Source organism: Physeter macrocephalus, chromosome 18, assembly GCF_002837175.3.
Source record: "Physeter macrocephalus isolate SW-GA chromosome 18, ASM283717v5, whole genome shotgun sequence".
Taxonomy (NCBI): domain Eukaryota; kingdom Metazoa; phylum Chordata; class Mammalia; order Artiodactyla; family Physeteridae; genus Physeter; species Physeter macrocephalus.
In genome coordinates this window covers 33,191,274-33,217,438 of record NC_041231.1, presented here as the reverse complement: position 1 = coordinate 33,217,438, position 26,165 = coordinate 33,191,274, and the positions used below count along the sequence as shown (strand labels likewise).

Here is a 26,165-nt window from a genome sequence, read left to right as displayed (position 1 = left end):
CAATAAAATGCTGTAATAATTACATATTTAAGTAGCAGTACCAGATAATAATAGAAGTGATGGCCTAAGGCTGTGAACCATTCATTTAATTAATTGTGTACACAGTAGCCACTTTGAGTGTTCAGGGAAGAGCATGGAAGTGGAGAAAAAGGGACCATGGAAGAGGAGGGATGTATAGCCTGAGCTGAGGAAGATTTGCAAAGGAAGAGTTAGATGGATTTCCAAAAATAAGCCCCAATGAAACGTACTTGAAGGATAACAGAACCAAGGTGCCAAGGGAATGGGGTCATGGGGACACAAAGCCATGAATGAGTGTCTCTGCATGTTCTTTCTTGAGTGATGATTATAAATTCAATGTTCCTGAAAGAATTTCTTGCCTCATAACATCCACCTTTATGCTTCCCCTTAGATATGTTCATATGCCATTTATGGAATTCCCAACAGCAATGTAACCTTGTATTAATAATGAAGGGTTTTTACTAACCTTATAAATTTTACTATACTTGTTGGGGGGGTGGGGACGGAGGACAAACAAACAGAAATGTGGGCATGTCAAATGGCAACTTGTAAACTTCACTATTCATTGTATAGGAATTAGCACTTCTGGTATTGTTAAGCAGCAACTTGTAAATTTCACTCTCCCTTAGGAAATAAAAATGGAATGAAAGGTACTGCTTAGAAGAAACATAAATTTCAACCTCCACTGCAGGAAAATAAGCTCTGATTACGCTACATAGTTCATACACCTCAATGTGCCAAACACATGTTTTATTATACATTCATGTACAATCAGCTGGTTTTCCAGCAACAGAGAATGAAATTTACAAGTTGTTGTTTAACTTTCTTTGATATGTATTTTTCTTCCTTCTCCTTTTTCCTCCTCCATACCCCCAAAACATAATATGAGCAATGGGGTTTCTGAATGTTACCACTCATTAATTCCTTTTATAACAATGATTAAGACAATTTTAAACATTGTTCTTGGGCTTTATGCTATCACATATAATACAGAATGACATAGTTTTGGGCCACACATTTCAAACAACAGCTTTTTAACTTTTGGGGGGTAGAGAGAGCTTTTTAAAAGTTAATAATAAGCATCATTAATAGTCTTTAATTTCTATTTGTTGTTGAAAAGGACCAGGCCTCTGACTCCAGAAGCTCCTCAGCATTTTCACAAATGCACCCATCAGAAATTCAGAACCAGTGCATTTGAATGATTTTACCATTTATTCAAACAAGTTTCTTTTTTTTGTTTCTTTTTTTTGTTTTTTTCTTCTGACTTTATCTTACAGTTCTAGAGGCCAAGTACAAAAATCAGGGTGTGGGTGGGCAGGGCTGGTTCCTCCTGGTGGCTCCAGGGAGAATCTGTTCCTTGGCTTGCGGCTCCTGCCGGCACTTTCCAATCTCAGATTCTGCATCTGCCTCCCTCTTATGGGGACCCTGTGTGACACCCGGCCTACCGAGATACTCCAGGACCACCTCAGGATCCCATGTGGACACCTGGGAGGGTTATTCTGCCAACCACACTACCTCTCCCCCACCCCACTTCCCTGCACCCTGTATACGAGAGGGGCCTCCACCACACTAGTCAGAGGCTCTCAAGCCCAGCAGCCAGAGCCCTGACCCTCATGGGGACTTAGGACAGGGAAAGCAAAGTGTGTTGTATTCCTAAAGGAAGTAAGACACAGGCCCGGCGGCCCGTGTGTGTTGCACCTGTCCACCGGGCTCATAGCGCCTCCTCAGCACGGGCAAGGTGGGCCAGCCATGCCAAGACACCTGCCAGGTCGGCAGCCTTGCCCAGATTGACATAGGTGTCCGTGCAGATGCGGTGGAGGCTGAGCCAGTTGGACAGCAGCTCAGAGAGGAGGTGCACGTGCTTCTCCATCTCCCAGGGGCTCGTGGCCATGCGGTAGCTGCCCACCATCCTGGTGCAGGCCATCTCCATGTTGAGCGCTGGCTTGCGCTCGGACCCGAAGACGCTGTGCAGCACGCGGGGCACCTCAGGCGGCCGCTCGAGCCCCTGCAGCTGCTGCTCCCACTCCAGGCGCCAGGTCATCTGCACCAGCTGCTTCTGCGCCTCCTGGGACGGATCTGCTCCAGCAGGGCCTGGGACACCGCCGTCAGGGCAGCAGGTGGCGTGGCCAGCGGGGTGTCTGGCAGTGCCGGGCTTGGGGACCGGGGGCTGCTAGGCTCGGCCGTGAGCTGGGCCAGGTCACTCAGAGCCTTCTCCATCCTGGGTGACATCAGGCTGCAGGCACCGGCCAGCACCTCCTCGGCGGTGGACAGCTTCTCCACGGTGGGCGGCTGGGGCAGCTTGGCCGGCTCGATGTCAGGAACTTCGTCCACATTGAAGCGGGGGTGCCAGAGTGTCAGCTGGTCCTCAGGAACCTCCATGGGCGGGGGGGGGTGGGGTGTTCAGGGAGGCCAGGAAGGCCCTGTGATACTACCGGATGCGGGCTACCAGGTTCTGTCTGAAGATTTGGCACCGCTGCAGCAGGCGCGACGCTGTGAGCTGGGGAGCCGCACTGCCAGCCTGCTGGTCCAGCAGCGGCTCGATGGTGAGCTGGTAATCAGACCTCCTGCCACTGTCATTGAATGTGGGGGTGTAGCGCTCCTGGTGGAAGTGGTAGGAGCCAGGGTACACGGTTTTGATCCAGCCCACACTGCGCTCCTCAAAGCACATGTCCTGGACTCCCTGCTTGACCTTGGCGAAGGTCACAGTCTCAGAGAGGTTGTACAGCATGCCCACGATGGTGTCCATGCTGCAGAACATCTCGGCCAGCACCTGGTACTTGTAGGGCAGCACAAGGCCAGGGGGCCCTGGCTGGGCCAGGGCGAGGAAGCGCTGATAGGCAGGCATCTGCTCACCACATAGCCCTGCTGGGTGCCCCTTGTCCTCCGGTGCTCTGGGTTCCCCAACATTCTTCTGTGCACTTGCCTTCAGCTCCTGGACCCATGCCCCCAGCTCCTGTGCCTACTGCAGGCAAGATTTGAGCTCAAAAAGGGTGATCTTTGAAGGGACCTTGTCCTCCTGGGCTGCCAGGAAGGGTCGCTGACCAGCTGAGAGGGTGGCCTTTGTCTTTTTGCTCTGGGGAGAAGAGTGCTCTGGGGAGCCAGGGAGAGCTGGGGAACTAGGGCCAGAGAGCGCGTTGGCCAGCAGCCGCAGCCTCCTGCGCAGGGGTGGAGCAGGCTCGTCGCGCTGGGGCTTGGCGGGTTGGGCGTGCTTGCCGCTGCTGCCCAGCCGGGGCCGGGGCGCGGGACTCGGGGTGCACCAGACTGGCTTGGTGCGTCTAAGGGGTGGTATGCAGATCTTCGGGAAGACCCTGACGGGCAAGACCATCACCCTGGAGGTGGAGCCCAGTGACACCATCAAGAATGTGAAGGCCAAGACCCAGGATAAAGAAGGCATGCCCGCTGACCAGCAGAGGCTCATCTTTGCAGGCAAACAGCTGTAAGACGGCCGCACTATTTCTGATTACAACATCCAGAAAGAGTCTACCCTGCACCTGGTCCTCCGTCTAAGGGGTGGCTGTTAATTATTCAGTCTCGCATTCATAATGCCCAATGATGGCGTCACTCTGCACATGGCGCTGGGCCAAGGCGGGAGCAGCGAGACCCCAGCGGTGGGACCACAAGCAGAAGTGGAGACGCTTTTCCCGCTGATTTTCTCGCCGTGCCCTGGTCCTGCCCCTGCTGTGGGCAGAAACCACTGGCACAAACAAGTTTCTAAATAGTTTTCCTGGATAGGAAGGACCCGAACCTTGGAAGAAAGTGGTAGAGCTATATTCTGTAGAGTCATGGCAAGCAATAAAGGAATAAGGGGAGTTGCCACCTCATTACTAAAAGTGTCAGTGCAATGATATCCTAATAAAAGGTGTTCTAACAGAAATTATAAGAAAACTCTCAAAAGAGAAGTCAGGTGCAATACAGCAGAGAATCAAGTAAAGACATCTTTATGTAAGGGGGGGAGTAAAAACACACAAATATACCACCCCTATAATTTTCTTACCTTATAATTTTTGAATAGATGATACATACAAGAAGTAATTAATTGAAATAATACCAAAGTAGCAATGTACATTGAAAAATGTCTTCTGACCCATGCTTTTAAAAATCTCTTATGCAGTCTTCAACATATACATATATAAATATATATACATATACTTTACATTTCTATGACCACAAATAATAGCATATTCTAACCCTTCTTTCACTTAGAAATGGTTCTATATAGATACAGGCTTTTTAAAGGCTTAATTATATTACAGTGCATAAATATTCCATAATTTATTCACCTAATCTATTTCTTGGACATTTAGACTATTTAAAATCATTTGTTATTAAACAAAATGCCATGATGAATATTTTAGTACAGAGATTTGTGTGCATCTAGTGACTATATTTCTAAAATAAATTACTAGAAATGAAACTGCTAGGTCAAAGGGTTGTGTGCATTTTATTTTGATAGTTATGGCCAAATAGCTTCCCAAAGACAATGTACCAATTTATACTTCCATTCATGATACCAATATATCTTGCATTGAAGGAATTCCAAAATATCCAAAAGTTCACCATCATTTTTCTGCGAATTGATCCATTCCCTCTGAAATGGGGGTTGGGGGTAAATATCATCTCCTTTTGCTTATAAGTATAGGCAGGTTATAATTATTATTACCCAAGATTCAAGGCTATATCATTACCTACTGCACCACTCTGTCCTCACTGTGCTATAATTCTAACTGGTCATATAGATCTTTAATTTGCAGATCTCCTCAGAATACAGATTATCTGCATTCTGCAGACATCTGCAAAAAGCCATCCACAAGTGCATATTTCATGGCTGAATATTTTTACATAACATCAGCTGGGGCCCATCACTCCAGTATTCTCGCTACGTGTCACAACCTGCTCTATTATATCAATAAGCAGCTTCAATTAGTCATTTTCTCCCCACGGTGACGACAGCTATAATAGCGTGCAGTGGTCTGATGAAGTTTGTAATACAAACTACAGATGGGGATATTAGAAGGAAGAGGATACAAAATTAGAATAGCATAAAAAAATTCCACCTCCCAAAAAGTCATTTGGGAAATGACACAGTATTCAAGAACGAATACAAAAATGAAATTACTTTTGAAAAAGATGGATAAATAAATTCACCACGGGAACACATTCTTGCCCCAGATAGAACTTTGGTTTTTATTGACTAATTAGTCATTAAGTGTTATCCCAAAAGCAAGTATAAATAAAAGAATATTTGGTAAATTGAAAAAAACTTGCCTTAAACAGAATTATAAGATGAAAATAAATACCAACGGAGAACGCTGCTTTGAAAGCGTTGTACAGTAGTAAATAAATTAGAAGGCATAACACAGTTGGCTCTCCTCTCAGAATTTTTCCCAATCCTTCCAGTTCTCCCCTTGTCCACTACTATCACTGGGCTCCAAGCCACCCCTACCATATCTGGCACAGAGCCATGTCTTCCTAACTGACCACCTTTTCAGCCTCTCTCTTGTCTTTTTCAGCCTCTTCTATTCAGAGCAGCTGAAACTATTACTTTTTAAAAATATAAATCAGACCATGTTATGTCTTTCCTTTCAGTCCTCCTGTAGTTTCCCTTACAATAAAAATCTAAAAGCTTCACCATGGCTGAAAAGGTCCTATGCAATCCAGTCCTGCCACCTCTTCAATGACATGTCCCACTGCTCCCTTCTCACCCCCACACTGGCCTCCAACAAGCACAGTCCCAACTCAGATCCTCAGGCCTTACTATTGCTTCTAGCTAGGATGCTTGTCCCTCAAATAGTCATATGTACCCCCCCCCTCTTAACTTTAATCACATTTGTCCTCAAATTTCACCTCATCAGAGAGGTATTCTTTGACTATCCAATCTAAAAAGCAACCCAAAGCTCTAACAATGCATGCTGATTTACGTTCCTTACACCACTTACTCCACTTTACGATACATTATAATATGCATATGTGTATCAATTTATTATCTTTATCTCCTTCTAGAATGTAATTTCTATGAAGGCAAGAAGAAGCAAAAATACAAATTGTGCATCCCAACCAGACATAAAATCATACTGTGATTGTGAATTATATCCATAGTTGTTAAAACATCATTTAACTTACTTTGGGTCAAATTCATTCAACACAGCAAACATTTAATGAACTTCTAATTATATATGGGGCTATTATATATTCTGTTTATAATATGCATTATATTACATAATATGTATTATATATATTATGTATATGTAAATATATATATTATATATAATACATAAATAATATATTCTTTAATAATATATAAATAATATATATTATATATTATATAATGTAATACATATTATAAACAGAATACTATATAATGAACTTTTAATTAATATAGGGTTCCAGAAGCACAGGTCCCAGTGTCTATTCCTGGAGACAGAACTTTACAGTGTTTAGAAGACAAGACACAAAATATGAGCTACTGAAATACCAGGTCAAAACATTAACAATCAGAAGCCAGCATAAGTAGGGCAGATAATAAATGTCAGGAAGTTCGGACGAGAGACTTGTGTAGGCTAAGAGGGTGAAGGAAAGTTTCAAAAAGAAAGATGGAGAGGATCAGGAAAAGGAAACTAGAAGGAGGAAAGCATTCCGGTTAAGCGCACGTCATAGGGAAAAACAGATTATACCAGTGATCCTCAGACTTCAGGGCATGGAACCCTGGTGCTAGATGGTCACTGACAGGACAAAACAAAGACTAATAAAGTTATGTCCCTTTCAATTCTCTTTCAATCTTTCTAATTCATCCAATGAGAAATATTAATTAGTGCTAACATATCAAAACACCTTCCTAACACTTGGCTAACATGAAGAGCATCATTTTATTTTTGTTATATTCCCCCTTAAAGTTTCATTCCCTTATTTATTGTAACGGATTTTATTTTCCATTTATGGAACACTATGTGAGTTTCTTTATATATAAACTCATTTAAGTAAGTAAAATGAGTTATTTTAAAGCCAGACATTAAACCAATCCTGGACCAGGTGGCTGGGACACTACCTGCAGCCCAGCTTTAAAGTAAGCAAAGGGTACTTAGCGGAGAAAAGCAGAAAGGGAAACTCTTGTCAAAATACAAGAGGCCTGGGCTTCCCTGGTGGCACAGTGGTTGAGAGTCCGCCTCCCGATGCAGGGGACGCGGGTTCGTGCCCCGGGCCAGGAGGATCCCACATGCCGCCATGGCCGCTGAGCCTGCGCGTCCGGAGCCTGTGCTCCGCAATGGGAGAGGCCACAACAGTGAGAGGCCCGCGTAACACACACACACACACACACACACACACACACACACACACACACAAAATGCAAGAGGCCTCATGGCTGGCTAAAGATTTTAGAAAATATTCTGTAGGCCTGTTTCCCAACTGCTTACAAATTCCTTGGAAACATGCCCTTTGCACAAGAGTGTGGCATGTCTCTCTCATCTTTAAGACTGCATGAACTATGACAATCGTCAATTTCATTATAAAAAGTCAAAGACAAAGTAGAAAAAAGCTAACATTACTCCATACTGTATGAGAAATATAAAAGCACAACCATAACTACAGTTTTAATTTAAAATATTTTTGTCTGTATCAATTAGGATCTGGGCAAAAACAGAGTATACACAAAACACTCAACTGGGGTAAGCTGCAGAACTTTTTACAAAGGTGTGGTAATGGTGTGGGGAAACCAAGGGTTAATGCAGTATGTGGGGCTAAGGGAGGAGCCCATTTATAAAGCCAACAGAGAAGAACCTCCCAGGCACAGAACAGAGTAGAAAGTGGGTATGAAGGGATAAACGGAAGATACCCAGCACAAAAAACAAGGCTATTTTCAAATATCTGCTGGGTATTTATTTACTACTGTCTAATCACTAGCTTTAGGTTGGGCTTTGGGCTACATAGATTGAGTGTAGACAGCCTGGACTTAAACTTCAGCTTGCCACTCATCAGCTATGTGAGTTTCTTATGTCACTGAACTTAGCTTTTCTGATAAAATGGGGGACAATAGCAGTATTCACCATAAGGCTGGTGTGAGAGCAAATGAGTAAATGTATATGAAGCACTTAGCATACTTTGCCTACAATAAATGTGTTGTGCACGTCAGGGGGTGGGAGAGGGTCATGTTAGCCACCAAAATGTTTGAGAGACACCTACAGGAGGAAAACTTAAAATTGTGGAAATTCTAAATTTAAATTCCATTAACTTAATACTTTATACGACTTGGCCAAAAAACCCCACATAATTCTATTCTATTGATAAAATATCTGCAAGGCATACAAAGCAGGAAAATTATCTAAACTAGTAGAGGCAGGAAGGGGTGATGGTGGCGGCAGCGGCAGGGAGTGGATAGTAAAGGCCTCCTTGGGAAGGCGACATTTAAAACGAGACCAATCTGAAGCCAAAGAGCAGTCAGCTAAGGAAAGAGGTGGGTGAAGAGGGAGCAGAGGGCACCCAAAGTGCCAAGGTCCTGGAGAAGAGGAAGCATTACAGGTTTAATGAACCATATGATCTAGACGTGAAACAGTAAAGGGAGCTTGGGGAAGACTCTAGCTGGAGAGGTGGAACTCTCAGCCATGCTTAAAGAGTTTGAATCATATTTTTTTGTGAGGGCAGTGAGAAACCTTTGAAGGGTTTTAAGTTGGGAAAAGACATAATCCCAAGATCAGATTGTCATCGTTAGAAAACCACTGCTAAAGGGAATGGAGAGCCATTGAAGAGTTTTGAGTCAAGGACTGGACAAGAAAAATGGTGTTTCAAACTTACTTTTTATCATTTTAGTGAATGCCTAAAACTAAAATTGTTGTAAAATGTTATAAAAATGGTTTATAAATGTCACACATAATTTTTCCTTCGGTTAACTATACATGTGTGTTCATTCAATAACTCATGTATTCATTAAGACATTTATTGAGCACCTAATATATATACCAGGAATTGTGCTTAGACAGGGACAGGAGAATAAAACTCACAAATAAGGAGTATAAAAGTGCTTAAGATTTGAGAGGCAAAGGACATTTCTGAGTGGTGGGTAAAATTCCTAAGGTGGGAGCAAGCAGAGTGCCTGTGATAAAACATATTCCAGAATGGTTAGAATATACAGTGCATGGGCAGCGTTGAAACACTCATTCAATAAGAATTTACTGAGTACCTACTATGGGCTAGCATTGTACAGCCATTGGTGACACAGTGATGAACAAGAAAATGCTTAAAATATGACAAGAATAACTTTTATCATTGCAGACAACACTAGGTTGATTATCAAGAGTACGTGAGGAAGAAAAACAGAAAAGAGCAGTGCCTTAATTTAAAGACACTTGGAGTGGCAATAAAACATTTTTAATTAAAACTTCTCTACTGAGAATAGACAATCTTTGAAAGCCTGTGTAAATGAATTACATGCAAATATACTAGTTATATTAGAGCTTTTAAAATGACACTATAACTTCTGAAATGTCAAATAACTTTGAATGTCAAATGTTACCCCCCCAAATCAAAAAAATTACAATCATGAATTGTCCAGCTGATCCCAAATCAAAGCAACCTACTTAAAAGGGGAATGCCCATTCTTTATACTGATTAGAAGAAATGCCTCAAATGTGGTTAAATCTTTGCTTTGACTTCACAGAATCTTGAGGCTGATACAGACCCAGAACGTCAGCTAAGGTCCGTTTGGGGCAGCTCGAGAAGGGGAGAAAATGTGTTCCCTGCCCAACACGAACTTTTCCAACTCAGCCCCTGATCATGCCAAGACAACACAGTGTAATAATGGTAATTTAATAATGCCGTCCGCTGGGCTCTGCCCAGATTAGAAAGCTCGGGAAAATAAATGAGGCTTGCAAGCCAAACAGAGGGAAACTTCTCCAGGCAGTGCCTGCAGCAGGGAGATACCTGGTAATGAAATGCCCGCAGTCTCCATTCTTCATACAAGAGGTAAACATTAAAAGGGAGTCTGGAAAGGTAAAGCTCTCAAAATGGAAATAAATAAATAAGCTCACCTGCCACGATGAGATCTCTGAAAATGACTTGGAAGGACTGCCCAGAGATTTTCCCGGGGGATGTGGTAAAGTATCGACAGACATCAAGGGAGGTAATTATGTGCTTGGGCACATTTGCTGGATAAATTGGCCTCCTTACCTTCATCTTCCCGGGTGGGCACCAGATACAGAAACCGTGTTTAAACTCCACAGCGTTCTCTCTGGCTTTTACCATAAAAAGGAAATAAAAGTGTATCCTGGGGGATTTCCCTGGTGGCACAGTGGTTAAGAATCTGCCTGCCAATGCAGGGGACAAGGGTTCGAGCCCTGGACAAGGGTTCGAGCCCCGGTCTGGGAAGATCCCACATGCCACAGAGCAACTGAGCCCACGCGCCACAACTACTGAAGCCCGCGTGCCTAGAGCCCATGCTCCGCAACAAGCGAAGCCACCGCAATGAGAAGCCCATGTACCACAACGAAGAGTAGCCCCCTCTCGCCGCAACTAGAGAAAGCCCACGCGCAGCAACAAAGACCCAACGCAGCCAAAAATAAACAAACAAACAAATAAATTTATTTAAAAAAATGTGTCCTGGGTTCTTGGCAAATCTGTCCAGTGTTAGATAGGGACCCATTATCTTTGACCTTCACGTTTTTGCCTCTTCTGACTCATAGAAAATCCTCAAAAACTCTTTAAGGGAAAGATATGTGATGTCTGAGAAATTCTCACTTTCATAAAAAAGACACCATTTTGCAGCATAAAAATTAGAGTTGAATTAAGTGATTTCTTTATTTTTTATTTCAACTGGTCTGTTATCTGCTCAAATTTTTAAAATTTACCTAAAATAACAGAAGCTTTGTTTACTGACCATGTTATTAACCTGTGAGGATAATAGCCAATCCTCTCCTTTCTCTGTTTTTCCTCTCAATCACCAAGACAACTCTAACATTCCTCCATCTTAGCTTCTTTATAGAAAAATTCTCATAGGTAACTGCCATCCTCTATCACTTCTGAAACTGGTATTGAAATGTCAGAGGAGGAACAGTTAATTAAAATTGTGGATTCCACTTTGCATCCTCTCGCAGTCAATAAAAGTACTACAATTAAGGATACATTTCAACACATGATGTAACTAATATAAAAGTCACATTTTTAAATAACATTTGGCTATTAAAAATTAAAAACCATGAACGTGAACAGAATATTCGGTAAACATCTTGCTACACTGGCCATAAAACTCCTTTCGTTCAATTAGTGCAATAGGTTTGATACTGAGATCAATTAAGAAGGTGTTTTCTAGTAGTAAACCAAGGAACATGTCTATAATCTGCAAGGAATTTATGGGAATAAAAACTGTACCTGAATATCCCACACGGGCTTACCTGAGCTGTTATCTTCAACAAGATTTCCTCACACTCTCAGCTTACTCCATATACATTTAAGAAAGAAACAGTACAGAACAGCAGCTGAGAGAGTTCAGGCTCTGGAGTGAAATGCTGTGTGTTTCAACCCTGCCTCTGCCTCTTTCTAAACATGAGACTGTAATCACTTGGCTTTATTTCTTGGAGTCTCAGTTTCCTTATCTGCAAAATGGAGAAAACACTCTCTACTCTTTGGGCTGCTGTGAGGATTAAATGAGATAACATGCATGAAGCATTCTGAATAGTGACTAGGACCTTGTAAAGGCTGAATAAATATAAGCTGTTCCTCTTATTGGACACTATTCATTTAATAACTATATTCCCTAAGGGTCTGGTAATTTAAGAACGTTCATATACCTGAAATATATTCATTTGTTTTACACTATTGCACTACTCATTTTTCTACATAAGAATTAGGCAGATGATACTTCACGGTCCCTTAGTTCCAAATGCTGTCACTCATATTTAGTACAGATATCTGTTAAAGGAGAATAAAGGAGTCAAATCACCTCAGAAGCTGCTAGCTTCCACCTTTGCTTGTCAACTAACTCCATATGAGTCAAACTACACTCTCCAGGGAGCACCTGTGAAAGTCCCCGATTCATAGAAGTATTTACTTTGGGGTTTGGGGTTTGTTTTCTCAGGTTTATGTCTGGGACAGCTTGCTAAAGCTAACAGTCTAGCAATTTTATTAAACTCTTTTCAATTTCAGCATTTTTTAAAGAGCATATAGAAATCACACTGGCAGTGGCTATTTAAACTTCTCAGTGGATGCCAAAAAAAATAAAAGGACACTTAAATGACCGTTTTTGAGCAGAGCGAACAGCATGTGGCCTAATTATCCAACTACATGAAAAATTCTATGGATTTTTAACCAGAGTATAAGGGTTTGATATGCACAGTTCAGAACGCAAACGGCTACCTCACTGGGGGGGTGTAGAACTTTTCAAGTCTAAATATAAGGTCCAGGTCTATCAGGGTAAGTTTCTTCTCTGTTGTTCCTTCTGATAACTTATAAGAAATTATAAATGAACAAGATGCTTAGAAACTGACATAGCTAAGCCACTAATGAATACAAGTAAAGAAAATACCATTGTGCTAAGTGCTCTCCATTTATTTCTAATACAACTTTCTGAGGTAGGTATAATTATGCACATTTTACAGATGAGGAAACCAAACTCAGAAAGGGTGAGTGCCCTACCCCAGAGGGCAGGTATCAGAGCTGGTGTCCTGGTTATTCTCTATTTGCCCCTGCAGACCCTTTGTCTGCTCTGTGGTGGCCTCTCCTCTGCAGCCCTCTGCAGCTCTCATGCCTTCTGGTTTCTGTTGGGTTAAGACAGGAGGCAGACAGCTTTCCCTTATTGTCCCTGCCTTAAAATCATTACCCCTTTATTTTGTTTTCTTCATCACTTATGTAAACATTAGCATACACTTAGTCATGAATTCATTCAACGATATTTACTGGGAGTCTACCACGTACCAGACATTCTATTTAGGTGCTGAAATACTGTAGTAAATAAGACTCACATGGCCCTTGCCCTGTTTATTTTCTCTTCCTTTCTTTTACAACTTAAATATTAAATATAAGGGATTTCCTAAAATCAAATACCCTGTCTTCTACCAATCTTTGGGCAGTGCTGGACACATTATGGATGCTCAAGAGTGGATGGATAAAAGAATGATTGAGGGATAAGAGAAAATCATCTTAAGTATCTGCAGGACCAGGATAGAAGCTACCAAGCCTAAGACTTTTTCAATTAGCAGTAATCGTGCCTCGGATAAACCTCATTGGCTACGATACTACCACTGCACAAAGCTTAAAACTAAGACTTTTTCAATAATTTGCTGAGCAAACCCATAACAGTGCTGCTTGTTACAATAAGAATTAAGAACAATGATGATATCTGGTGTTGATAAAGATGAGGTGAAATGAGCATTATTATAAACCACTGGACTGAGTATGAATCAGTGCCACCTTTCTATATGGCAATTTGCTTAAACACCACAAGCAAGTGACTTGGCTAATTGGCTTCCAGAAACAAATCCTAGAAGCACAATAAAGGATGAGTCCAAAGAGATAGTTATAAGTATGTTATGAATAATCTGAAATTTTAAAAAATGGTAATGACCTAAGTGTTCAGCAACAGTGGATTGGATTAATCTATTCAGGCACATCATATAATGAAATACTACAAATGATTAAAGATAATGCCATATCATATATTTCATGACATGAACATACTTGCATTAACTGAAAAAGGAGGATACAAAGTTTTACGTAGAATAACGCAATTTTTCTTTTAAAAAAATTTTGATATAAGAAAAAGGTCTAAAATTGCACTGTCCAATAGAAATATATGTAATTTTAAAGCATTTAGTAGTCATATTTTAAAAAGTCAAAGATGAAGAAAGTCAAAGATGAAATTCATTTAAAGATGCATTTTAATTAATCCAACATACACAAAATAACAATAGCTTAAATTCTCTTTTTGAAATTTGGTGTGTAGTTTATACTGCTAGCACGTGGTGTCAATTCAGCCTTGTCATATTTTAAATATTTACGAACCACATGTGGCTAGTGGCTACCAGACTGGACAGCTCGGGCAAGCCTTAAAAGCAGGTATGGAGAGTAGGAATTTGTAAGATTTTTACTTTCTTCTTTTGTTTCTCCATCCTTTTACAATTACCATGTATAATTTTGCTGTTGACATATACTACTTCTGTGATACAAAAACAAAGTTGTTTTTAAATATTAAGAACAGAGTTTTTTTTCTGTCTCTGGAATACTTTTTGTCTCATCATCTCTGCAGTTCACAGACTACCTGCTTCCTAGAATTAGAAAAATGCTCTCCTTTCTTCCCCTCTCTTTATAGAGACTTTGAATAGCTACCTAGCTTCAGCCCTCGGGCAAGTGACTTAAGGATCAAATAGTGTTGCTCTTCAGAGTCACAGCTAAATCAGCCCCTGCTTTCCAGTGATGTGACCCCGAATCTATCAAGACTCCAAGCACTGTTTTAGAAGCTCTCCTGGGCTTGTGGAAGGGCATGGAACGGGACCGGAAAGCGCTTAATTTGAGGTTAATTAAATAGTGATGACAAGCCTTAATCTCCAACTTGTCATCAGATTGTAAACACTGATCGCAGCTGCAGCCATCTGCAATAAACCTATTGAGAGAAATCTTGACCAGAATGAAATGAATATGTTGATTACCCAGATGAAGCTGAGAGAGACGAGATCAGAGAAATCCAGGCTCTTGTAATACCAGGAGAAATGGAGACCCGAAAGGAGAGAAATCAGAGGAAAATGTGTCAAATCTGATTCCTTTACAGTCCTACCAAAAAAATCTAAAAAATTACTGGACCCCAGGAGCCTGGAGGATGAAAGAAATAAAGGTGAAGATGTAAATCCATTGGACTGAGGACCTGAAAGAAACTGAAATAGCTCTGCCACTATTAACACCTGATGGGTTTCTGTGGAAAATATGTCTGAGCCACGTGCATGTGCTGGGGCCTCTGGACCAATAGCTATACCAGCGGAAGTGAACTACAGCAGGAGTTTCCCAGGGAGGGAAGTGGGGAATAATAGTTACAGGTCAGGCACTTCACAAATAATTTACCTGATAATTCAATTATTTTATAAGGTATTATTATTTTCTCCATTTTAAAGAAGAAAACGCTAAATCTCAAAGAAGTACCTACCTCACTGAAGGCCATGCAAAATATGGGTTGAACCCCGATTTGAATATAGACTAACTCCCTCAAGTAAGCTCTAAACCTCGGGCAGCTCTGCCTGGAGCTTTGCGGTAGTGGTAAGGAAGTGATCAAGGTGAAAGAATAGTGAAGTTCATGAGGAAGATGGAAAGAAAAGAGCAAAAAATCCCCAAAGAGGATTTAACTAGGAAGTTAGGTGACCTAATGGAAATCTGCAAGGTGGGTGAACATTCTGGTACCACTGTTCTCAGTGTACCTTAAAAGTGCCCTTTCTGGCCTCACTGACATGGAGAACACTTCCTTGTTCTTCAAGACTCAGCACATGTCAATCTGTACCTTGTCTGTGAAACCTTTCCCAAACCTCCTGGTGAGACCAGCACTTTCTTTTTATATTAACAAAGTGGGAGGCATTAGGAAGGAGATGACTTCAGTATAATTGGCTGGACACCCTGTCACATGTAAAGAAAGTTAGGAAGGAGAATCTGAACCTAAGGATGAGAAAAACTGAAGTAAAAGAACTATGACAGTTGTCAAATAGTTAATGGACTAAGACGTATAGTTTAAATCTATGTATTCCTCCCTGAAGCCTTTTTGGCATAAGATAAAACATTCATTCCTTCATTCATTGCCTAGTGTTATGACAGTGCTAGTGAAAATAGCAGTGAGCAAAACCAGACACAATTCTGTTGTCAGGATACATGCATCTAACAGGGATAACATGTTCATAATAAAAAGATCACAGAAATATATGGAAAACTGTGATACATACTCCAAATAATATGTAAATAAGATGTGATGATTTTGTCCAAGATACAAAACTGGAATCGATAAAGAGATTTTGCAGGGAAATAAGCTTCAGTTCATTATTTGGAAGAACTTTGAAATAATCCACACATTCCAGGAATGACCCCATGAATGAGTACACTTCCCCCTCCTGACATTGGACAGGCCCAGGCTGAGGCCGGAGAACAAAAGGGTCCAGTGCCAGACAACTTCGCAGGTCTCTTTCAGCTCTTAGAAACTATGATTCTATCATTCTAAAGAAAATATTGCCTCAGATGGTAATTAGAATTTAATAGCTTGAATTTCCAGGAGACTCAGGAAATTTGTGCAGAGAAGAATCATTTTCTGTACATAGAGGGGAGTCAAGCAGGACTTGACTGTTTAGGACTGAGTATATCAGTCCTAAACAGCACTGATATACCTGTTTTACGTACTGCCCTGGAAGCTTTGTGAGTACAGGGGCCCATGGGCTTGCTCATCACTGACTCATCACTGCATGGCACATAGCACATACTAAATATTTGTTAAATTAACAAATAAATATAGTACTAAAATGTACCAGCACAAACACACTCACTTATAAAAACTTTCTTCTACTGTTATAGACCTTAAAATTGAACTTCCTTGAATAATTAATGAACATGAACATCAGTCAATCACTTGCTTCCTGATTAATAGCTAGGGTCCCTTGTCCAAGCACACACTTAGTTCAATTAAAAATTAATAATTTTCCATGGAATAAATACATACTACACATAGTACATCAGGGGTTCCGCTTTTAATAAGCAATTAAGTAATGCAGAGAGACTAAGAATCTATTAACTAAGAGAGAACTCCATGAACTTGCCCTTCAAGTTATCATTCATTTACTACCCATTTTTCTTCTAAATTTTTTTTTTTTTTTTTTTTTGCGGTTCGCGGGCCTCTCAGTGTTGTGGCCTCTCCCGTTGCGGAGCACAGGCTCCGGACGCGCAGGCTCGGCAGCCATGGCTCACAGGACTAGCCGTTCCGCGGCATGTGGGATCTTCCCGGCATGGCTCACAGGACTAGCCGTCCCGCGGCATGTGGGATCTTCCCGGACCGGGGCACGAACCCGTGTCCCCTGCGTTGGCAGGCGGACTCTCAACCACTGCGCCACCAGGGAAGCCCCAAATTTTTAAATTAGCCAGGAAAAAAGTAGTTCTGAAAACAGAATAAATAATGCCCATATGTTGTCATATTTTGGTTAACATTTGCAGGCGACACACTGTGTTTTTGTTAAACAGCGTGTTTTATTTGTTTTTATTCCTTCTTTGACATGAAGAATACATTAGGGAAGATCAATAGAAAACTGAGGCACTATATGTAAAATGTTAAGGGTCTATTCATTGAAAAATTATGAACCATGCTATAGAACTTAGCCAGGTCAGAGCTAAATTAAATTATTGATCCATTCATTTTTTTCCCCTTTCTATGTGACTATCCCCTGATTTTTTAATAACATACAATATTGCCTATATAGCAAATGAATCATCTTATTCTAGGCCCAGCATGTCTGCTGACTGACAATTTTCTAAAATTAATCGTCATATTGTTAGCATTCAGATTTATACATTGAGCTCCTCCTCAAATAAACATCTAAATACCCAACATAAAATTTATAAGCTTTTGTAGCATGAACTCAAAGGGAAAGAGGGTAATTTTCACTTTTTTCAATACAAAGAATACAAAGAAAAAATTAAATGTTGTTTTTCTTAACACCATTTCACTACTTTATGGTTCTTGGTACATTTCATTGATGAGGCCAAAACGTATTTACTTGACTTTTTAAAAATGACTTAACTGTACTACTAAGCAAAATGATGCAATCAACACTTTGTGAATTGAAGTCTTTTAAATTTTCAGACTTAAATCTTCCTCAAGATGTGTAACATCAAATTCTATAAGCAGTTTTACCAATTGTTTTGGGGATTTCTTTGAATACAAAAAAACTCTCATCCCCAATCAGCCTCCAAAGTGACAGAATGTATCTTGAATTAGGATCTTCTCTCACCTTATGAAAAGGGAAAATGGGTAAACAATTTGTAGGAAATGTAAATTCCACAGATCCACATTAATTTATGAAAAAGAAAGCTGACATAAGAGTTCTTGGTAGAAAAGATCTTTGATTTGGGGCTGTATTTAGCCAGTAACTTTTGCCTCCTGGGAAAATATTTTCTCTTTAACAAAGTAGTGTCAGAAACAGAGGCCTCTTCATTTCCTCTGATGGAGATAAGATCATTCTGACTGGTGCTCCAAATAAGGCAGAAATTACCCCTAATGTGTAGTTTGAACATTGTATCAAAATACAGTAAAATGCCCTTTCAGAGTCTGATGAGAAAAACATGTGAGCTCACAAAATGTCTGCCTCCCTCAGGTAGAGAAATGGTCCATTGCTTTTCTTCACGCTGATTGTCACTGCAAGAAGTTCCCGGCATCAGGGGCATGTCCCACTGTCTCACACAAATGCCAATCCCTGTTGCTGGGACAAGGGGATTCTAGCCTCACAGCAGGCCTGAGGGACTCTATTTCTCTACAGGTCTGCTCCAAAGCTGAGCGCCCTTTGCACTAGAAATCAATGTCATCCAACAAAAACTTCAGGAGAAAGTTAAATACCAGCAGCAAAATGTCTCTTGTGTACCAGTCTCTCCCCACTGTGTTTCTGCCAGGTGACAAGAAACAGTGAGGAAAATGGAGCAAGCAAGGGCTGAAGAGAGAAAAATTGAAGAATTGCAGAACTTGAGAGTTGGAAAGGGGCAAAGTTTCAAATAAGAAAAGACTCAAGCAACTTACTGTGCAGAAATGTAGAATGCCATCTGAGGAAGGGCAGCAGGCTCCCTCCCCAGAGACCCAACTGAAGGTCATCTATACCTTAGGAAGTTCCTTCACTAGGTTTTGGCATCCTGGGCCTTGGGGTTCTCAGCACACAAGACAGAATCCCTCTCTCAGGAGGTGGACTTCATTAAACAAAGCTCACGAGTCCAGCAGCATGAACCCAAAATATCGAAGTAGAAGTCTACAATTTGTAATATAACTGCCGCACAGACGTCAGAATGACCAGAACGTTCCCTTTCTGAAGATGTCCTCCATGCAAAGCCAAATCCTAATCAGACAGCAATTTGATGTGAAAGCAATCTGAACAAGAGGAGCTCATTTGATGAATTGAATGTTAAACGGCATCGGGGGAATGGAGTCAACCAATGGGAGAAAATACACAACGTGCACTGGCTGCAGCTCCCTGTATCCACTGTCGTAACAGGAATGGCCTTGCCAACCAAACAAAGCTCCTAGTTCCTCACAGGAGACACATCTCCTCCAGAGAGGACTACATGTGCATGCCTTCTGCATTTCCACTGCTATGTACCCACAATTTGAATGGCAAAATCTTTCTTTTGTCCTAAAAATCCTGCATCATTTTCTCACTGTGAAGTAAAATATATTCCTTGTAACAAATGAACATATGAAAAAGAGTAGAATAAAAATTATTCTATTTCTTCAACCTAAGAAATTACAGGTGGATAATCTTTCAGTCTCTTTCTTAGGTTGACCATATAAAATTTCCATTTTGCAGATAAAAAACAGCCATTTAACATTAATTTCACATGATCCAACCTAGTATATGGGTTTGTACATACATTATATCAAAATAGGATCACATATTACATTCTGTTTTGCTGCTTTTCTTTTAATTAACCAGGGCCCATAAATAGCTTTCCATGTCATAAAGTAATATCATGACAGATACTCTTGTACATGCTTCTTTGCCAAAGCCTCTGATTATTTCCTTAGGGAACACTGCTAGACATAGAATTGTTGGGTTAAAGAGTGTGCACACACCCATTCATTTATATATTACTTACGGCGGCTTTCACCCAATAACAGTAGAGTTGAATAGTTGGAATGTGGACCCAACAAGCCTACAATATTTAGTCTCTGGTCCTTTACAAAAAAGTTTGCCAACTGCTGACCTGGAGTCTTCAGTTAGGTAGAGACAGAACACCCACAATGGAACATCCACAGGACACAGACTCCCCATTTGTAAAATTCACCATGATTACAAGCAGATCTCATCCATTTCAAATGTTTTCTACTCTTTAGCATTTTTTAATCAGTCCAAAAGTTCTATACAAGTCCACTTATCATTAGAATAGCGTTAAATAATACTATTAGAGAAATTTAACGCCATTATTTTTAACCATAGAAATTACTGTAACCTAAGATATAAATGGGAACCAAATCAAACAAGATGTTATAAAAATTCCTTTCTTGTATAATAATCTATAGTAAACATAAACATGTTCTTAAACATTTAATATAAAAATTGATTATTAAATAAAAAGACTAAAAGATATTTCATTTCTTCGGCCTTTGATTTCAAACAGCTAAAATTTTGAGGCTGGATTCCCTTTACTCATAAGCAAGACTCAGAAACTTGGCTACGGAAAAAACACATTTAACTTTTCACTGAAAAAGAATCACACAGACCACGTCTGAATATTTACAAATTCCTCGTTAATTAGATTTTAATCTACATGACTATACCATATGCTAGAAAGCCATCCAAATACAAACTCTATGAGACAGTTTTACTGCCATTACTTTAAAGAGCCATTTAAAAGATTTTCTATGGGATAAAGATTGGGTGATTTATCATGGTTTTATGCTCCTTTAATCTGCTCCATCTTCCCATTGTAAAATAAATATTGGTTTTAAAATAAATGGTTCTGCCCAGATTTTGATGAGAAAAATTGCCCTGTAAATCACAAGCTCACCTGTGCCAATTCCAAGTCCAATGTTAACTAGCCCATTCTGATGAAAAATAAGTCAATTTTATAGAACAAAATCTAAGGAAGACAATTACATAAGTATATTATCAATGCTGCAATGTAACTAATTTGAGATACGAGCTTCCCCACTCCCTGTTTTTTCAATTCTCAAAAAAAAAAAAAAACAAAAAAAAATACTAGTTGATGCCAAACTGGTCTTTCAATTGGACTTTTAAAAATGTATTATTTACCACAGTTTTTATTATATTCTGTCCAACTCCAATATGCAAGTTATGTAATTGAAAATAAATACAAGCAAATCTGAAGGGTTATATGATAACATTTTATCAATCACTTTTTTCATACTCAGAAGGCCACATCAATTTAACAGTTGCCTCCTTGGACTATTTCACAGACCTCTGAGAAATTGACATATATGTATCTTCCTATAGTAAGCATAGTGGCTAAACACTTTGGAAGATATGAATGGTTTCAAGCAGTGCTTCACTACTTATCTGTGATGAAATACTAGTTGACTGTATTATTCCTTTCCAATATGTTGTGGGCTGATGAGACATACACTTGGATATTGTGGCAATGCCAAATTGCTATAAAAGTTCCTAAACTTGCACTGTCCAACAGAAATAAAATGTCAGCCACATGTGTAATTTTAAACTTTCTAGTAGCCATGTTAAAAACTGTAAAAAGAAACAGATGAGATTAATTTTAATAATATGTTAATGTAGCCCAATATATCCACAATCTTATCATTTCATATAATATAATCAATATAAACATACTGTTGAAGACAAATACTATATGTTACCCCTTCTACATGGAATCTAAAAAATATTGGGTTGGCCAAAAAGTTCGTTCAGGTTTTTCCATACACTCTTGTGGAAAGACCTAAATGAACTTTTTGGCCAATCCAGTAAAACAACCAAATGAATAAGACAAAACATAAACAGACTCACAGATATAGAGAACAAACTAGCGGGGTAGGGTATTAAGAGGTAAAAACTACTATGTATAAAATAAATAAGCTATAATGATATATTGCACAGCACAGGGAATATAGCCAATATTTTATAATAATTTTAAGTGAAGTAAACTCTATAAAAATATTGAATTACTATGTTGTACACTTGAAACTAATATCGTAAATCATCTATACTTCAATAAAAAATATTATTGAAATGTTTTACATTCTTTTTTAATACTGTCCTCGAAATCCAGTGTGTATTGTACACTTACAGTATGTCAATTCAGACCGGCCACATTTCAAGTACTCAATAGCCACGTGTAGCTAGTGGCTACTGTGCTGGACAAGGCAGTCCTAAATCCTTACTCTCAGTGTCTGACCTCCCTCTTCACATTTTGAGTAGTACTGTCTAAACCACTGCTCCCTTCAGAACAGCATCTCTAAGTTTCTCTTCTGTGATTTTCTGCCTGATGTTTTATAATTGAGGTCTCCATTTCAGATAAGGCCAACACTTAAAGAAATTAGCACACTCATGATTGTGGCTTACTTTATCCTTCCTTTCAGGAAGGGAATCACCATTAACAAGGGATGGATGCAGAAGCCTCTTCTGCTCTCCTTTCGCTAGAAGCAACCACTACTCTGAATGAAGCTGGTTTATTTCCTTCCCATCCTTGTTTTAATACTTTCTTTACAGATTACATTCTTAAGCATCTACATAAAGCTATTAAGAAGGGGAAATATGTTTGTGCTTTACTTAGACGTGTGAATTTAATGTATTTGGCTTGTATAAATCCTTACCATATTCCAAAGGCAACTGCTGAAACCGATTTTCACACCTTTCTAACCATCCACTCTATGATCTATGTCTTTGGGCCCTGTAACCACCCCTTCTAGTTTGGGTAACTCCTACCCATTATTTAAGTCCCAGATTAAACGTCACCTCTTCGGGAAACCTTTGTTAATCTGCCCTTTGCCCAAATAGGATTAAGTTCCCTGTTAAATGCTCTGACCCTTCCTATACTGCACTTACCTCAACTGTAAATATCTGTTTTTTGTAATCATTTGTTTAATGTCCATCCACCTCATGAAAATATAAGGTAGCACCAGCACAATTCCCGGTACATAGCAGATGTCCATAAATACGTTTCATATGAGTGAATGATTTTCTCTTCCATTCATTTATTCAAACTCAGTTAGAAATCATGTTTCTCAGTCTCCTGTTGTGACATGAGCTTAGAATGTGTGTGTCATAAATGTATTGGGCACCCCTATTTATTAAAATGTATGTTTCAAATATATTACCATGAAGTTACTCATAGTACATTCTTTTGACCTTTTATTCTCTATTATACATATACTAGGTCCCTCTTTTCATTTCTAATACTATTTGTGTTCTCTCTGTCACTCTTCCTCTTTCTTTCCTTATTTCTGTCTTTGTCTCTGTAGCTGATCAAGTTTGCCAGATGTGTTTAGTTAGTCTTTCAAGGAATCATCCTTTGCTTTGTCGATCTTCTCTGCTATTCCTTTGTATTCTATTTCATTTCTTTTTGCAGTACTTTGTATTATCTTTTCCCTTTGCTTTATTTTGGTTTACTCTGCTATCTTATTTATAACTTTTTGGTTGAATGCTTAACTCACTAATAATCAGTCCTCCTTCATTTCAAACATATGCATTTTAATCTATAAATTTTCCTTTATGTACCTCTTTAATTGTAACCCACAAGATTTAAAATAAAGTATCAACTAATTTCTATCATCACTTTTCTTTGACAAGATTTAGAAGTATGATCTTGTTTCCAAATGTATAAAGTTTTTTTTTTAACATCTTTATTGGAGTATAACTGTTTTACAATAGTGTGTTAGTTTCTCCTTTACAACAAAGTGAATCAGTTATACATACACATATGTTCCCATATCTCTTCCCTCTTGCATCTCCCTCCCTCCCACCCTCCCTATCCCACGCCTCTCGGTGGTCACAAAGCACAGAGGTGATCTCCCTGTGCTATGCAGCAGCTTCCCACTAGCTCCAAATGTATAAAGTTTTTGATGTCTGTTTGTTTTTGGTCTCCTAATATTTTTTCTTCCGAGATAAGAGGAAATATAATTTTTAGCCATCAGTGGTAAGGCTTTCGATGTGTGTATATTCTCTGGTAGTGGAGTTCAGGAGTTCAGAGTTCTATGTATGTCTATTCAATCAAGCTAATCAGTTATGTTATTTAAATCTTCTTTATCCTTTCTAATTTTTTTAGTTTATTTGATTTTTCAGTGTCTTAGAGAAAATGTTTAAAACTCCCAATTATGGGGACTTCCCTGGTGGCACGGTGGTTAAGACCCTGTGCTCCCAATGCAGGCCAGGTTTGAACCTGGTCAGGGAACTAGGTCCCACATGCATGCCGCAACTAAGTTTGCATGCCACAACTAAGGAGCCCACCTGCCGCAACTAAGGAACCCACATACCACAACTAAGGAGTCCTCAAGCCACAACTAAGGAGCCCACCTGACACAGCTAAGGAGCCCAGGTGCTGAAACTAAGGAGCCGGCAAGCCGCATCTAAGGAGCCAGTGAGCCACAACTAAGGAGCCCGCGAGCCACAACTAAGGAGCCCACCTTCTGCAACTGAGACCCGGCAAAACCAAATAAAATAAATAAATAAATAAATATTTTTAAAAACCCTCCCAATTATGATTACCTATGTTCTCAATACCTCGTGGTGATATGGTCAATTTTTACTTTATATATTTTTGAAATGATGTGACTAGGTAATGCAGGTTCCGGATTAATATATCTTTTTGGTGAATTGTTCTTTTATCATTAAATAATGACTTTCTTTATCTGTAATAACATTTTTTAAAGTACATTTTGTCTGATATTAATACAATGTCACCAGCCTTCTTTTGAAAGGTATTTGCATGGTATATTATATCAATTTCCATCTATCTTCTTTAAATCTTCCCATGCCATTATTCTTAATAGGGGTATTCCTTATAAACAGTGTGTAAAGAGAGTGTAACTGTTTCTTCTTCCCCATGCAACTTAAAAATCTTTGTCTATTGACACATAGAATGAATCATCTTTATGTCTGTTGTGATTCCTGGTATATTTGGCTTTAGTTCAACCATGAGATTGATTTACACTTTCCCAAAAGTCAGGGATTATCCAAATGTACCAAGTCTACACACCATAGAAGGCATGACTATATCTAGCTTAAGCTCATAATTTAGCTATTCTCAATAAGTCACTCAGACACATTAGCAAACCATACTCTCTTAAAGCTATAAGGTAATTAATTAATCCTTACACAAGTAACACACAAAAATTTCCAAATTATGGTGGCCAGTCCACTATTCCATGTCTTTACCTCTAACATGAATATAAAAGAATCCATTTGTCATCTACCTCTGATGTTGCTGTACTTCACTCTCCCCCATTTTTTTTTACTTCCATATGATGCAGCTTTCATCTTGTCTCCTCCTTTCCTACATCTCTTCTTCCCAACCCCATCTCTTAGCATCTCTTCCTTAGATAATTACATTAGTATCCTTGGTCTCCCTGCCTTCGTCTTACTTTCTTCCACTCCAATTCACATTTCAGTTAAATGAGGACCTTGCATTATAAATTAAGAAGTTTGAATGTTACCTTGCACATCAATCTCTCTTGAACCGAAACCCGAAGACACAGTCTTATAGCTCTAAACATTTTATTTTTTAATTTGTGATTTTATCCAATTAACATTCTAAAGAATCTAAATGACAATCTGATAATTGAGCTGTGCCTTCCAATAGCAGCGCCTGAGTTTGTCTTTTTTTACCCCATCGACTGTCCTGTTGGCAGTGTCACTGGCACCAAACAATCACCTAAAGTGACAGTTTTTAACTTTCATTGTGTCAATAAGCACATCTGGCTGTTAGGTTGGCATGTCTTAATGCTAAAATTGTCCCACGTCTGCCATTGTGCTCTTTAGTGGAGATGATTCGTAACTGAGAGATAATGTCATCGAATAAGGCTTTAATTTATTAAATTATTTAATTAATGGAGACTTTGATATGACATCATAAAAACCCATAGTGTGGCAGAGTAATGGTCTCCTTTAATTGTTATGGGCTAATGATAAAAGAACAAAGGCAGAATTAATATGAAAATGATGTGTTTATATCCAACGAAAGCCCAATGATATTATGGGACACTGCACAAAAGGTTTCCCAATCTTTCAAATAGAGAAAAGTAGTGAGAGAACTGAGTCATCCTAGCCACAGAATAGTAACCGTGTGACAAATAAAAAGAGCCTTTGCCACAATAGTCACTATACTTTATTCGATATTCATTTATCAAAAATGTGTCAGGGGGCTTCCCTGGTGGCGCGGTGGTTGCGCGTCCGCCTGCCGATGCAGGGGAACCGGGTTCGCGCCCCGGTCTGGGAGGATCCCACGTGCCGCGGAGCGGCTGGGCCCGTGAGCCATGGCCGCTGAGCCTGCGC

The 26,165-nt window shown here is 39.7% G+C and overlaps 1 protein-coding gene and 2 pseudogenes across 22 annotated transcripts in view; all 3 read right to left on the bottom strand.

Annotated features, from left to right (window-relative positions):
* Window positions 1–26,165, bottom strand: part of FHIT (fragile histidine triad diadenosine triphosphatase) — a 1,537,641-nt gene that overhangs the window by 1,186,363 nt on the left and 325,113 nt on the right. The gene's annotated exons all lie outside the window — the stretch shown is intronic.
* Window positions 515–3,470, bottom strand: LOC102976823 (DNA replication factor Cdt1-like; annotated as a pseudogene).
* Window positions 13,176–13,250, bottom strand: LOC112064967 (uncharacterized; annotated as a pseudogene).